Source organism: Podarcis gaigeae (genome assembly GCF_964106915.1).
Source record: "Podarcis gaigeae genome assembly, chromosome: 2".
NCBI lineage: Eukaryota > Metazoa > Chordata > Lepidosauria > Squamata > Lacertidae > Podarcis > Podarcis gaigeae.
This window is the reverse complement of record NC_139679.1, coordinates 124,131,719-124,144,187: the sequence shown is the minus strand read 5'-3', so window position 1 is coordinate 124,144,187 and position 12,469 is coordinate 124,131,719. Positions and strand designations below refer to the sequence as shown.

Below are 12,469 nucleotides of genomic sequence, written 5' to 3'. Positions count from 1 at the left end.
TTACGCACGGCAAAGGGTTGGACTGGATGACCCTCGACCCCCCTGTGAATCTGTTAAATGCAAATCAATCAATCAGAACACTCCCCACTTGGAGAACTCGCTCCAGACTCAGAAAGGGACCTTCCGTGGGGACAAAGGTCGGGTTCTGCATTCAGGCAGGAAGACTCAGAGGCCCAAATATCAGATGGGGCGCCCCCACCTGGCTGCTCTCCCTCCCGCCCCCTTCCCTTGCTTCCTGCTCTTTCCGATTCAACTTCACAATCTTCACAATTCAGAGAACCGTAGAATTCTGGAGTTGGAAGGGACCCCTGAGGGTCATCTAGTCCAGGCGGGGGAAGGTGGGGCGGCATGGCCAGGATCCGGGAGGGGAATATGGCCCGGGATAGTCCCTCCGCTCTCCTGGAAGCGTGATCCTGAAGAGGGCCTCTTCGCTTGGGGGGAGCCTGGTCCCCTTTGGCCCTGCTTTGTCCCCAGCGATGCCCAAGGGGATCCTCCATGGACAGAGCCAGTCTACCTTGGAAGGGGGGAGAAGGAGAATGGGATGACGCTCTTCAACTCCTGCCAGGAGGCTGGGCTAGGTGGTCCCTGGTCCTGATCCAGCAGGGCTCTTCTCATGGAGCCTCCAGGCCCACAGGCACTCTACCCAGACGGCTCTGTTCTGTGGGGCGTTGGGCTGCTGTGAGGACAGGAGGCTGGGCTAGGGGGGAGGGGTCCCCTTGGTCCCGACCCAGATTCTGCTACTGCTGCTGCTGCTGCTGATTTGGGGCTCACCTGAGACTCTTCCGCTCCCAGAATCACACCCAGGGGCCATCTAGTCCACCCCCTTTTTCTCCTCCTCTTCGCAGGAGCGTCATTTGGCAGAACCTTGCCTCCAGTGGCCAAGCTGGGCTTCTGGTTCCTGGAGGAGGCTGGGGGCAGAGGCTGTCATGCCCAGTGCCCTCAAGCAGCGCCCCGCCATTTTGTTCCTGCCCCCACCCAGGAGACGCCTGGAAGAATCTGCCCTGGTGTCCGAGTTGCCCCCGGAGGTCGAGGCCGGCCTGGTCTTCCAGGTCCTGGGTCTGGCCCTTTGCAAAGCCCAGCCTGCCCCCTTCTCATCCCTTCTTCTCCTTCACCTTGAAGCACCTCTAAATTCAGCCTCACTGTGATATACCCATTTCACAGGCGCCACAACTGAGGCTGGGAAACTGCACCCATTTCACTGTGGGGCTGATGCGTCATTTCCCAACCTGGGCATGAGTTAATTATTATGCCCCCCCACACACACCCTTGATTTTTCTCCTTTCCAGCACTCCTGTCAGCAAACACTCCTTCCCTGATCTCTGTTTGTAAACCACCAGTGTCAGAATTGCTTTCGTTGGAGGTTTTCCAAACGGAGGCTGGAAGGCCAAATGTCAGGGATTCTTTATTGCAGGGGGTGGGACTAGATGTCCGTTGGGGTCCAACCTCACAGTTGTTTACTATTATTATTAGTTTCTTTTTAAAAGATCAGTGTTGAACAACACTAAACCACAACAACACACTACAGTGGTACCTCGGGTTAAGTACTTAATTCGTTCTGGAGGTCCATTCTTAACGCCTTCACCCCAGTATGACTCCCCTTTATCACACACACAGCCCAACAAGACAATGACAAAAACCCACCTACAGCATACAAATCAATATGGCTAACCTGATCCAAAACACCCAGCCACCCCACTCACCTATGAAAACAAAGACCACCACAGCCAACCACAAATGAACAACCACACCCTAGGCCAACCCCAACCTCTCTCACCACCAAAGGAACACAAGTGAACAGCAAGGAACCTGCACAAGCAACGCTGACACCAAAACCTACATATAGAAAGTAAAACAGAAACATTGCCACCCAACCCCTCCACCCATCTTCCCCCCTTCCTCTTTTCCCCTTTTCTTCCTAATGTCTCAACAAATGAAACTGACAGGGGGGGGGGAATATGAGAGACATTGCACATACTTTTGTAAATCAAGAAAATCTTTAATAAAAATATATTATAAAACAAAATTCTCTGGTTGGTCTCTGTTATTTTCTCCTACCGAAAGAGAACCTACAAAAGGACTCTATGGGCTCTTAGATACCCCATACGGAAAAAGGAGCAGTTTTTTTCTTATAACATTGGCCCAACAGAGGAGGCCTCTCCATTGGGACATGCCAGACCAGTGGCCTTGGGGGATGTGCCAGGTTCTGCGCCAGGACAGGCGAAGAGGGTGAGGAGGGCAAGGCCCTCTCTGTCTCTGAGGCCAAAGGAGAATAACAATAATAAGGGCTTTTACCCCCTCCAAAGTGGAGGGTTCGTCAGGGGAGTTTGACCTCCGGACCAGTTTCCTTTGTCACCCCAAGAGCCAGCACTAGGAGAAGGGCTCCACCTGCAGGCCCAGGCGAAAGGGGGGCTGTTCCCTAGACAAGACTGGAGACTCCCCTGCTTGGCCCCTCGGGGTCCCAGGAGCCCTTTCTGGGTGGCTCTTGCCTGCCACCCAAATGGGTTAAGACATCTGTTCCTCCTTCTCAGGTGGTAGTTCAACAGGCGAAGTCGCTCCCCCTCCGGATCCCTGTGGGTTTCAAGGGGCCACTGGAGCCCAGTGGGGGGACTCTGGGGAACGGCCTGAACTGGGGTCCTCCCAGTCCAGCCCAGACAAGAGAAAGAACTCTCAGAAGAGGAAGCCATTGCGGAGAAGAACCGAACTTGGCTGTTCTGTGCTGAGGGTCTACTGCCTTTCTGAAAAGGCTTCCTGGGAACTGCCATGGCCAGAGAAAGAGACAGGCCTCCCACCCTGAATCCCCTGCAGGGCCTTTGGGAGCAACCAAAGCCATGGCTCAGCCTGCCTCAGTTTCCTTCCCCAAAGCCTTGGAGGAACCTTGGGGTGCGGAATGAGGAACCCTAAATGGAACTTAGGCTCTTGGCAAATGGGCAAAGGAACATGACATGGCACTTTCCAGATGAGCCAAGGAATCGCCTCCAAGGTCCAGGGATTGATCCACCCTGGCGGCCCTGGTTTCCTCCTTGGAGGTCCCTTTAGAAGGAGAGGGGGTCCCAGGTCTCCCTTCGAGGGCAATGCTTTTGCCTTTCAGGCTCCAGCCTCCTTCTCCATGGTGTTGTTACGGAAAATTCCGGGTGCGGAGTTACCCTGCCACCCAGCTCGTCGGACCAAGTCCGCGGGTCCTAGCGGAGGAAATGAGTTCAGCCGGAGACGGAGCAAGATGCGGAGATCCGAGTTTATTGGCCAACAGGTTCAAGGCGAGATTGAACCCCGAGAATGGGGCGACATAAACTTTTAAAAGTTCCCTCCAAGTCCCAGAATACAGTGCAGAAAACGTCATGAATACATTATGGGAAGGTTGGGTTACACGGAAAAACGTCATGAATACATTACAGAAAGGTGGGGTTTTACAGATCAGCACTTCAGGAAGGGAGGGGGAGATATGCAGAGTGGGGAATATGCATAGATAAGCATGGATAAATGTTTCTTGAGTACAGGTGATGACGGAACAATGGAACAGATATGCATCGTCTGCCACCTGGCATTGCCCGGAGGAAGGGTTTGGCAGAACGATCCAACCGGATTAGGGTCTTCCTGAGTACGTGACCTGTCGCTCAGGGGATTATGGAAGTGGGCAGCAACATGGAGTCCAGAGAGAACAGAGTAGAACAACGTCAAAATGGAGAAAATCGGAGCTTTGGTTGATTTTATATCATTTTCCGAAGCTTTCGGCCCCTTTGCTGGTCAAGTGTATATTGCATATTGAAAACGGAAACAAATGGATACATTGTAACAAGACTTTGACAGTTTTACGAGGTCGCTGGTTTCGGTTCCATTGTTCTCGCAGCGGGGGGCCGTCAGCAACTTGTCAGGAGGTTAAATGAGGCGTGCAAGGGCTCCCTGAGCTAGCTGCTGCAGGGGAATGCATGCTCCTGATTGGCTGAGGCGCGGCCATTATAGTCAATGGAGGACGTAGTTTGATACGGTCAACTCATGTTAAAATAGGGCGAAAGGAAGGCATAAGAAAGAAGGGCTTATTCCGCCCGTATAAAGTGAAGGGGTATAGTGTGGTGCTTGTGCAACGGTGTAGGGGGGTTTCAGGAGTTGGGCGCCGCCGAGGTCATCGCCTCGGGCCCCCTTTGAGGAGGAGGAGGTGGGGAAATGTGCCCCCCCTCTCCTTCCGTATCAGTGTTTATGTGAGCTGTAGAGATGGGATCACATGCAGACATTTCCAAGCTTAATAAGGATCCCTTGAAAAAGATGGCCTCTGCTTCAGCATGTTGTGCCCTCCCCCCGCCCCAACCATCTGTAAACTGAATTGTAAACACTAAGAAAAAATGTATTGCTGATTCATTTTCTGAATGTTTTAAATTGTTTCTACCAATAATTATATTCAATCTCATTATAAAGCACTTTCAATTTAAAAAAAAAAAAACCCGTCATGTAGAAATTCAAAAAGAGGTTCCCAGACTGGAGATTATCCACACAGAAACCCAAAAGAAAAGGAGGAAGTCTCCAGGTGGAAAGATATCTGTTCAAAAGTTTGACTTTTTCCACATAGCTTTTGATGTATTCCTTAAAGATAGCCCACTCCTTATTCACTTTTTCTTTTTTTCTGCAATAAGTTTTTATTGATATTGCTCGTATATACATATAAACATAAACAAAATCCATTACATAGCTTGCACATATTATATCCACTCCACAGATCATAAGTATAATATACAGTTGTTTTAGGCTCTGCCGAGCCTTGAACTTTCCTCCACTCCTTTGGTAAGTATTAGATAAATTTTATGGTCACGTATTATATCTCTTTTACATAGTAATCCCTTACTTTAGAGTTATTTCAACCCCGCCAGTGTCGTCTGAAATTTAGTTCCAATAGTGTCTACAAATATGGGCAAGGCACAGAGACAGGTAGTTACTAAGGATGGTAGACTACCAAAAACTTTCTTCGACATGACTGACAATATGGATTCAGTTACAGATAGGACATAAATCCGACATCAGGAACCACATGACAGAGAAACCAGTAGGAGAACACTTCAATCTCCCAGGACATTCTATACAAGATCTCAAAGTAGCTGTTCTATTACAAAGGAATTTCAGAAATAGACTGGAAAGAGAAGCTGCTGAATTGCAACTTATTACCAAACTTAAAACCACGGAGAGACCTGGTCTGAACAAAGACATTGGATTCTTATCTCATTATACATGACTAAGCCATTTTTCACCTTCTCACCCCTTGCTTTTTCCTGTAAGACCTATTGCAGTCATTAAGAGTCATCAACAGGCTCATCACAGCTATCTGCCAATCACCCAATCCCACCACCCTTCTGAGTAATACCCCTCCCCACCTTCTCACTATATAGAAGGGTCTGGTGACTTCTGTTTCAGTGTATCTGAAGAAGTGTGCATGCACACGAAAGCTCATACCAAGAACTAACTTAGTTGGTCTTTAAGGTGCTACTGGAAGGAATTTTTTTATTTTGTTTTGAATATGGATTTAGTTGACATCTGGAGAACGAAAAACCCCTTGGAAGAGAGGGACCTCTCTTCTCTGAGGCCAAAATGACATGGACAAGAATTGACCAAATTTGGGTAACTAGAGGGCTGGTTCCGAAGACTAGAAAGGTGGAAATTTGCCCTAAAACTTGCTCCGACCACAATGCTGTGAAGATGGAAATGAAACTAACACCAATTGGCTCCATCAGATGGAGGATGAATGACACTTTGTTTAGGAATGAAGAAGTGACTAAGAAGGCCCAAAAAACTTTGAGAGACTATTTCGAGATAAATATGAACACCACTGTTGAAAAAAGAGTAATTTGGGACGCAAGCAAAGCGGTTATGAGAGGATTTCTGATACAACAGAATGCGATTAAGAAGAGAGTTCAAAATGAGAAAAAATACAAGATTTTGGAGAAAATAAAGGAAGGAGAGAAGAAACTGAGTGAAACCAAAGTCGCAGGAGATTCTGAAAGAGATAAAGTTAAATCAGGTACAATATATGAAAATGATGAACCAGGAAATAGAATGGAAAATTAAACAGATGAGACAAAAGACATTTGAATCAGCAAATAAATGCGGAAACTGCTGGCTTGGCAGATGAAAAAAAGACAAAAAGGAAAGGAAAAAATATACAGAATCCAGGGGAGATCAGAAAGTGCTTCCAGAGGTACTTTAAATAATTATATACACAGGAGACGCAGAAAGAAATGGACATTGATCGATTTTTGAAAACAAATGGATCACAAAAAATCTCTCAAGAAAATAAGCTAATGTTGAATTACAAAATAATGGAGCAGGAGGTAGAAGGGGCCATCCAGAACATGCAACTAGGCAAATCTCCAGGACCGGAGGGTCTGACCTCAAGTTATTATAGATCTTTGAAAGAATGGTTAATACTGTTGAATGGTTTCTTTAAATGTAAAGGTTCATCATTGTTCCACCTGATGTGTATGTTTTTAAGGGGCCAGAGCAAGGGCCAGAGCAAGATAACAAGACCCAGCTTTACAGCTGTGAAACATAGCAGGTGCTGCTGAGTTGTATTTGATTAAGGTGTGTCAGCATTTGGGTGTAGTATATAAGGAGCAGCACCTAGCTCTCCCATTACCCTGGGGGATGGGTTGGTGGTTGGGTCATGTTTGTTTGTTGATGTATTTAGTGTAAAAGGAGCTTTTGTTTTTGTAATTAAAACCTTGTTTAAGTTACTTTTGAGTCCCTTTTTTTAAAATCTGCCGTTCCACCAGCACAGGGGTCTGCAACCTTTAAGACAAAAAGAGCCACTTGGACCCATTTCCGAAGAAGAAAAAAAACTGGGAGCCGCAAAACCATTGCGACATTTAAAACAAATATATCTCCAGAGCTGCGATCTGACAGCGGGTGGGAAGGTGACGTCGGGACAGTGCGTGACTAACGCACGCACCGCCCCCATGCGACATCACAGCCAGTACAGCACCCGTCACAGTGGGGAGTGTCAGGGCGCACAATGCGCCTCCTCCCCTCGCTAGTATCCGCCCCGGAGCCGCGGCAAAGGTGTAAAAGAGCCACATGCGGCTCCGGAGCCGCGGGTTGCAGACCCCTGCACCAGCACAATTAACTGTGGAATGGGTAACGGCAAGATTAATGGGCGAGTTGGATAGAAGGGAGGCTTGTGCCATAAGCACTCCTATTTCCAGAAGTAATGAGGAATGCCATATGCAAACTTGTGGTGATACAACTGCATTTAAAGCTGCCAAGCGTTGTTGGTTCTGCAATAAGCAAGGACATTTTGCAAAGGACTGCAGATCCAAAAGAAAGCAAAGTACTCCCAAGTCTGTTTCTGTTCGTAAGTCACGGTTGTCATCTCAGCAGCCAACATCGCACCGTAAAGACAGAAACGAGCCCCGAGCTTTTCATGATCGGACTACAGATCGTAAAAGATTTAAAGGTGCCAAGTGGAATTCTTTTATTGTGGACTCAGGAGCATCTCAGCACGTTTGCAATGATCGAAGCTTGTTTATTTCTTTCGAAGAGGAAATTGGTAATGTACATTTAGCCAATTCACAAGCCTTGCAGTCGCTTGGCAGGGGTACTGTTAAACTTGACTCTTTAAACATTACAATAGCGAACTGCATTTACTGCCCGTCAGTGGACAATTTGTTGTCAGTAAGGTGTTTTGCTCATCAAGGCATAACTGTGCGTTTCTTAAAGTCAATGTGTGAGTTTTTCGATGGGAACAAACGTGTATTGTATGCCCGGGAATCTGATGGTCTATATAGACTGTATTTTTGCACCTACTCCCAATCACCTATAAATTGCAGAGCAGTACAGTCAAGCCAGGGGTTGAGGAATGTAAGGCCATCTTCCGGGTGTGTCCATGAGGTGCACAGAATTCTAGGACACCTGAATTTTGCTGATATAATTAAGACAAAGAATATTGTTAATGGCCTCAACTTAAAATCATGTAAATTCTTTATGCAATGTCTATCCTGTTGCAAGAATAAGATTAAGGTTGCACGCAAGGGTAGGTGCTCAGATAGGAAAGTAACTGAGCCATTTGAACGTGTACATTGTGATTTAGTTGGGCCACTCCCACCATCATTAGGAGGTTCTAAGTACTGGCTTACCCTGACAGACCAGTATAGTAGATATTGTTGGACTTATGCAATAGCTGAAAAGTCGCAAGCATTTGAGAAGTACAAAGCTTTTTGCAACTGGGTAAAAACGCACTTTAACAAACCAATTAAGAACCTGTTTTCTGACCGGGGCGGAGAATTTGTTTCTGAGATTTTTGAGAATTTCCTGGAAGCGCAGGGGACTACTCATGAGTTATCTTGCCCCCGAAGTCCCTGGCAAAATGGGCTTATTGAAGTTGTGCAGTGTGACCTGCAGGCAGGGGTTAAAACTTATCTGCATGATGCTAATCTGCCCAAATACTTTTGGGCTGAAGCGCTCAATGCCTTTTGTTATGTTAGAAATCGCATTTATTCTGGTTTAGATGTCACCCCCTATGAGAAGTTGTTTAAAAAATGCCCTAATCTGAAATACCTACGCATTTGGGGTTCAGATGTAATTAGGTATTATCCCGCTAAGCAAAATTGGGTGAGCGTAGTGTTCAGGGAAAATTAATGGGCTACCAGCAGGGGTCGTACAGAATTTACATACCAGCAACTGGCAAATTTCATATTACCAGAAGCATGATACAAACTGTAAATTGGAATGGAGTTGCTGTTTTCCAAGATACTGATGATATAGATAATACTGAGGAAGAAGAGGAAGAAGCAGCAGCAGCAGGCGATGGTGCTTCTGAATTAATGGAAAAAGACAAAAAGCCTGTTGAATCTGATTTGTTTGATTTAAAGTCACAGGCACCCGAGGGGAGGGTAGATTCTCTTGAGTTTTCTGACCGTGAGCTTAGCCTACAGGCATCTCTTCAGCCTGACAATGATGATTTACAACCTGAAACTAGTAGTTCACTTAGTCCCATTAAGTCTGAGGAGTCTGACTCTCCTTCCGGACTGAGACGTTCAGATAGAAAGAGGCACAACGTTTTGCAGATGAACATTTTAATACTGTGTATGCCAATAAGGCGGTTTTTGAGCCAAAAAGCTACAATGATGTTCAGAATTTAGCTAAGCACCAAGCTGCAAATTGGTATAAAGCTATGAACTCTGGGATAGCTTCTTTAAAAGAGCATAACACTTGGTCTCTTGTACCACAAACCCCAGATATGAGACTTATCGATTCAAAATGGGTTTATAGAGTTAAAATGAATGACAAAAATGAAATTGTAAGGTACAAAGCAAGAGTAGTTGCTAGGGGTTTTCAACAAATTCCAGGCGAAGATTATGATTTGTGTTATTCACCAAGCGTAAAATATGAAACAGTTAAGCTTTGTTAAAAGATGCATCACAACGAGGACATTCTGTTTATCACCTAGATATAAAAACTAATTACAATTCTTTTAAATCGGCAAACAAATATGCAGTTTTTATATCTTCCATTTGAATGGAAGTCCCAGACACAAACCATTATTTGTCTCTCCACAACAGAGAGTGAATTATGTGCATGCGTTCAGGCCACTCGTGATGTAGAATGGTATCTGCAAGTATTTGCAGACCTACAGATGCAAGTAACACTACCAGTAAAAGTTTACCTTGATTCCCAGAGTGGACTCGCTATCCTGTGTTCAGAGACCAATACGCAGCGCACTAGAGTCTTAAGGTTACGTTTACAGTTTGTAAAGAAACTAATTGCTGACGAAATGATTGTATTTGAATATGTTCCAGGTGACAATCAAATTGCGGACATTTTTACTAAACCACTTCCAAAGGTTACACATGAAACACATGTACAAAGTATGCTTTATGTTTTTGTTCCACAATGATGAACCGCAGGGGAAATGTTGAATGGTTTCTTTAAATGTAAAGGTTCATCATTGTTCCACCCGATGTGTATGTTTTTAAGGGGCCAGAGCAAGGGCCAGAGCAAGATAACGAGACCCAGCTTTACAGCTGTGAAACATAGCAGGTGCTGCTGAGTTGTATTTGATTTAGGTGTGTCAGCAATTGGGTGTAGTATATAAGGAGCAGCACCTAGCTCTCCCATTACCCTGGGGGATGGGTTGGTGGTTGGGTCATGTTTGTTTGTTAATGTATTAAGTGTAAAGGGAGCTTTTGTTTTTGTAATTAAAACCTTGTTTAAGTTACTTTTGAGTCCCTTTTTTTAAATGCATGGTCTCCCCAGCAAGCTCTCTGCAGCGCTACCATACTGCAAATAGGCAACAAATACAACCTTTAAAGAAAGTCTGTAATAAAATATTGGAAGGGAAAAAGGCACCAAAGTCGTGGAAGGAAGCTTATATTACACTTATACCGGAAACAGAGTCTGAGAAGACACAGCTTATGAGCTACCGCCCCATGTTGTTTAGTCGTTTAGTCGTGTCCGACTCTTCGTGACCCCATGGACCAGAGAACGCCAGGCACTCCTGTCTTCCACTGCCTCCCGCAGTTTGGTCAAACTCATGCTGGTAACCTCGAAAACACTATATCTTTGCTTAATGTGGATTATAAAATTTTTGCAGATATTTTGGCTAAAAGACTAAAAAAGGTACTAGTAGAAGAAATTCATAAAGATCAAGCGGGCTTTCTCCTGGGTAGACTTGTCTGACAATACGAGGAACATAATTAACATTTTAGAAAAATTACAAGTGACTATTAATACCAAAGCACTTTTGATATTTGTGGACGCGGAGAAAGCCTTTGACAATATCTCTTGGAGTTTCATGAAGAAGAATTTACAGGGAATGGGGGTTGGTCAAGGTTTTGGGAATGGTATAGGTGCAATTTATTCAGAACAAAAGGCTAAATTAATTGTGAATAATGTAGTGACGGAAGAATTTAAGATAAAGGAACACGACAAGGTTGCCCAATCTCTCCATTGCTTTTTATATCGGTCCTGGAGGTTCTCTTAAACATGATTAGAAGGGACCAATTGGTTAAAGGTATACAAGTCGGAGCTAAACAGTACAAACTGAAAGCATTTGCTGACGATCTGGTATTGACATTACAGGAGCCAGAATCTAGTACTAAAAGAGTACTGGAACTGATCCAAGAATTTAGACAAGTAGCGGGATTTAAGTTGAATAAGATGAAAACTAAGGTTCTAGAGAAAAATCTAACAGTGACTGAGTGAGAGGTTTCAGAAGGAGACAGGATTAACACTGGTCAAGAAAGTGAAATACCTAGGGGTTAATATGACTGCTAAGAATGTGAATCTATTTAAGGATAATTATGAAAAATGTTGGATGGAAGTGAAAAAGGATTCAGAAATATGATCAAACCTGAAGCTATCATTGCTAGGCCGAATTGCTGTGATAAAAATGAATGTATTGCCAAGGATGCTGTTTTTGTTTCAAACATTGCAGATTTTGGATAAAATGGAGTGTTTCAAGAAGTGGCAGAGAGATATTTCTAGATTTGTCTGGCAGGGCAAGAAGCCTCAAATAAAATTTAAGATATTAACTGATGCTAAAGAAAGAGGTGGATTTGCCCTGCCAGACTTAAAACTTTATTATGAACCAGCCGCTTTTTGCTAGCTGAGAGAATGGCTGCTTCTTGAAAACACTGACGTGCTGGATTTAGAAGGTTTTAACAATGTATTTTGGTGGCATGCATATTTGTGGTATGACAAGGCCAAAGCACATAAAGCATTTAAAAACCATATTGTCAGAAAAGCACTGTTCAATATTTGGATAAGATATAAGGACTTGCTTGAAAATAAAACCCCAGGGTGGTTGTCATCAATGGAAGCGAAGGCTCAGAAAAAGCTCAATATGGAGGCCAAATGGCCGAAATATTGGGAAATTCTGGAACAAGAGGGAGACAGATTAAAACTGCAGAGTTTTGAAAAATTAAAAAATAGAGTGCGAGATTGGCTTCATTATTACCAGATAATGGAGGCATATAATTTGGACAAAAAAATTGGCTTCCAGGTGGAAAAATCAAAATTGGAAACAGAGCTGCTAGATCCTAAAACTAAGAACATGTCAAGAATGTATAACTTGCTGTTGAAATGGAATACTCAGGATGAAACGGTGAAATCTGCTATGATTAAATGGGCACAAGATGTTGGACATAATATTATGATGGCTGACTGGGAACAGTTATGGACCACAGGTATGAAGTTCAGGCATGCAATGCCTTAAGAGAGAATATAATAAAAATTATCTACAGGTGGTACATGACACCAGTCAAACTTGCAAAAATTTATCATTTGCCCAATAATAAATGTTGGAAATGTAAAGAGACTGAAGGTACATTCTTTCACCTTTGGTGGACATGCCCAAGGATTAAGACTTTCTGGGAGATGACCTATAATGAAATGAAAAAGGTATTTAAATATACCTTTCTGAAGAAACCAGAGGCCTTTCTCCTGGGCATGGTCGGCCAATTGGTGCCAAAGAAGGATAGAATTTTCTTTATGTATG

At 44.3% G+C, this 12,469-nt stretch overlaps 2 protein-coding genes across 2 annotated transcripts in view; one reads left to right on the top strand and one right to left on the bottom strand.

Moving 5' to 3' along the window:
• The window catches only part of LOC310837834 (uncharacterized protein), a 299,721-nt gene that overhangs the window by 38,802 nt on the left and 248,450 nt on the right, over positions 1–12,469 (bottom strand). The gene's annotated exons all lie outside the window — the stretch shown is intronic.
• LOC310837645 (uncharacterized protein) overlaps positions 1–12,469 on the top strand; it is a 148,015-nt gene that overhangs the window by 67,584 nt on the left and 67,962 nt on the right. The gene's annotated exons all lie outside the window — the stretch shown is intronic.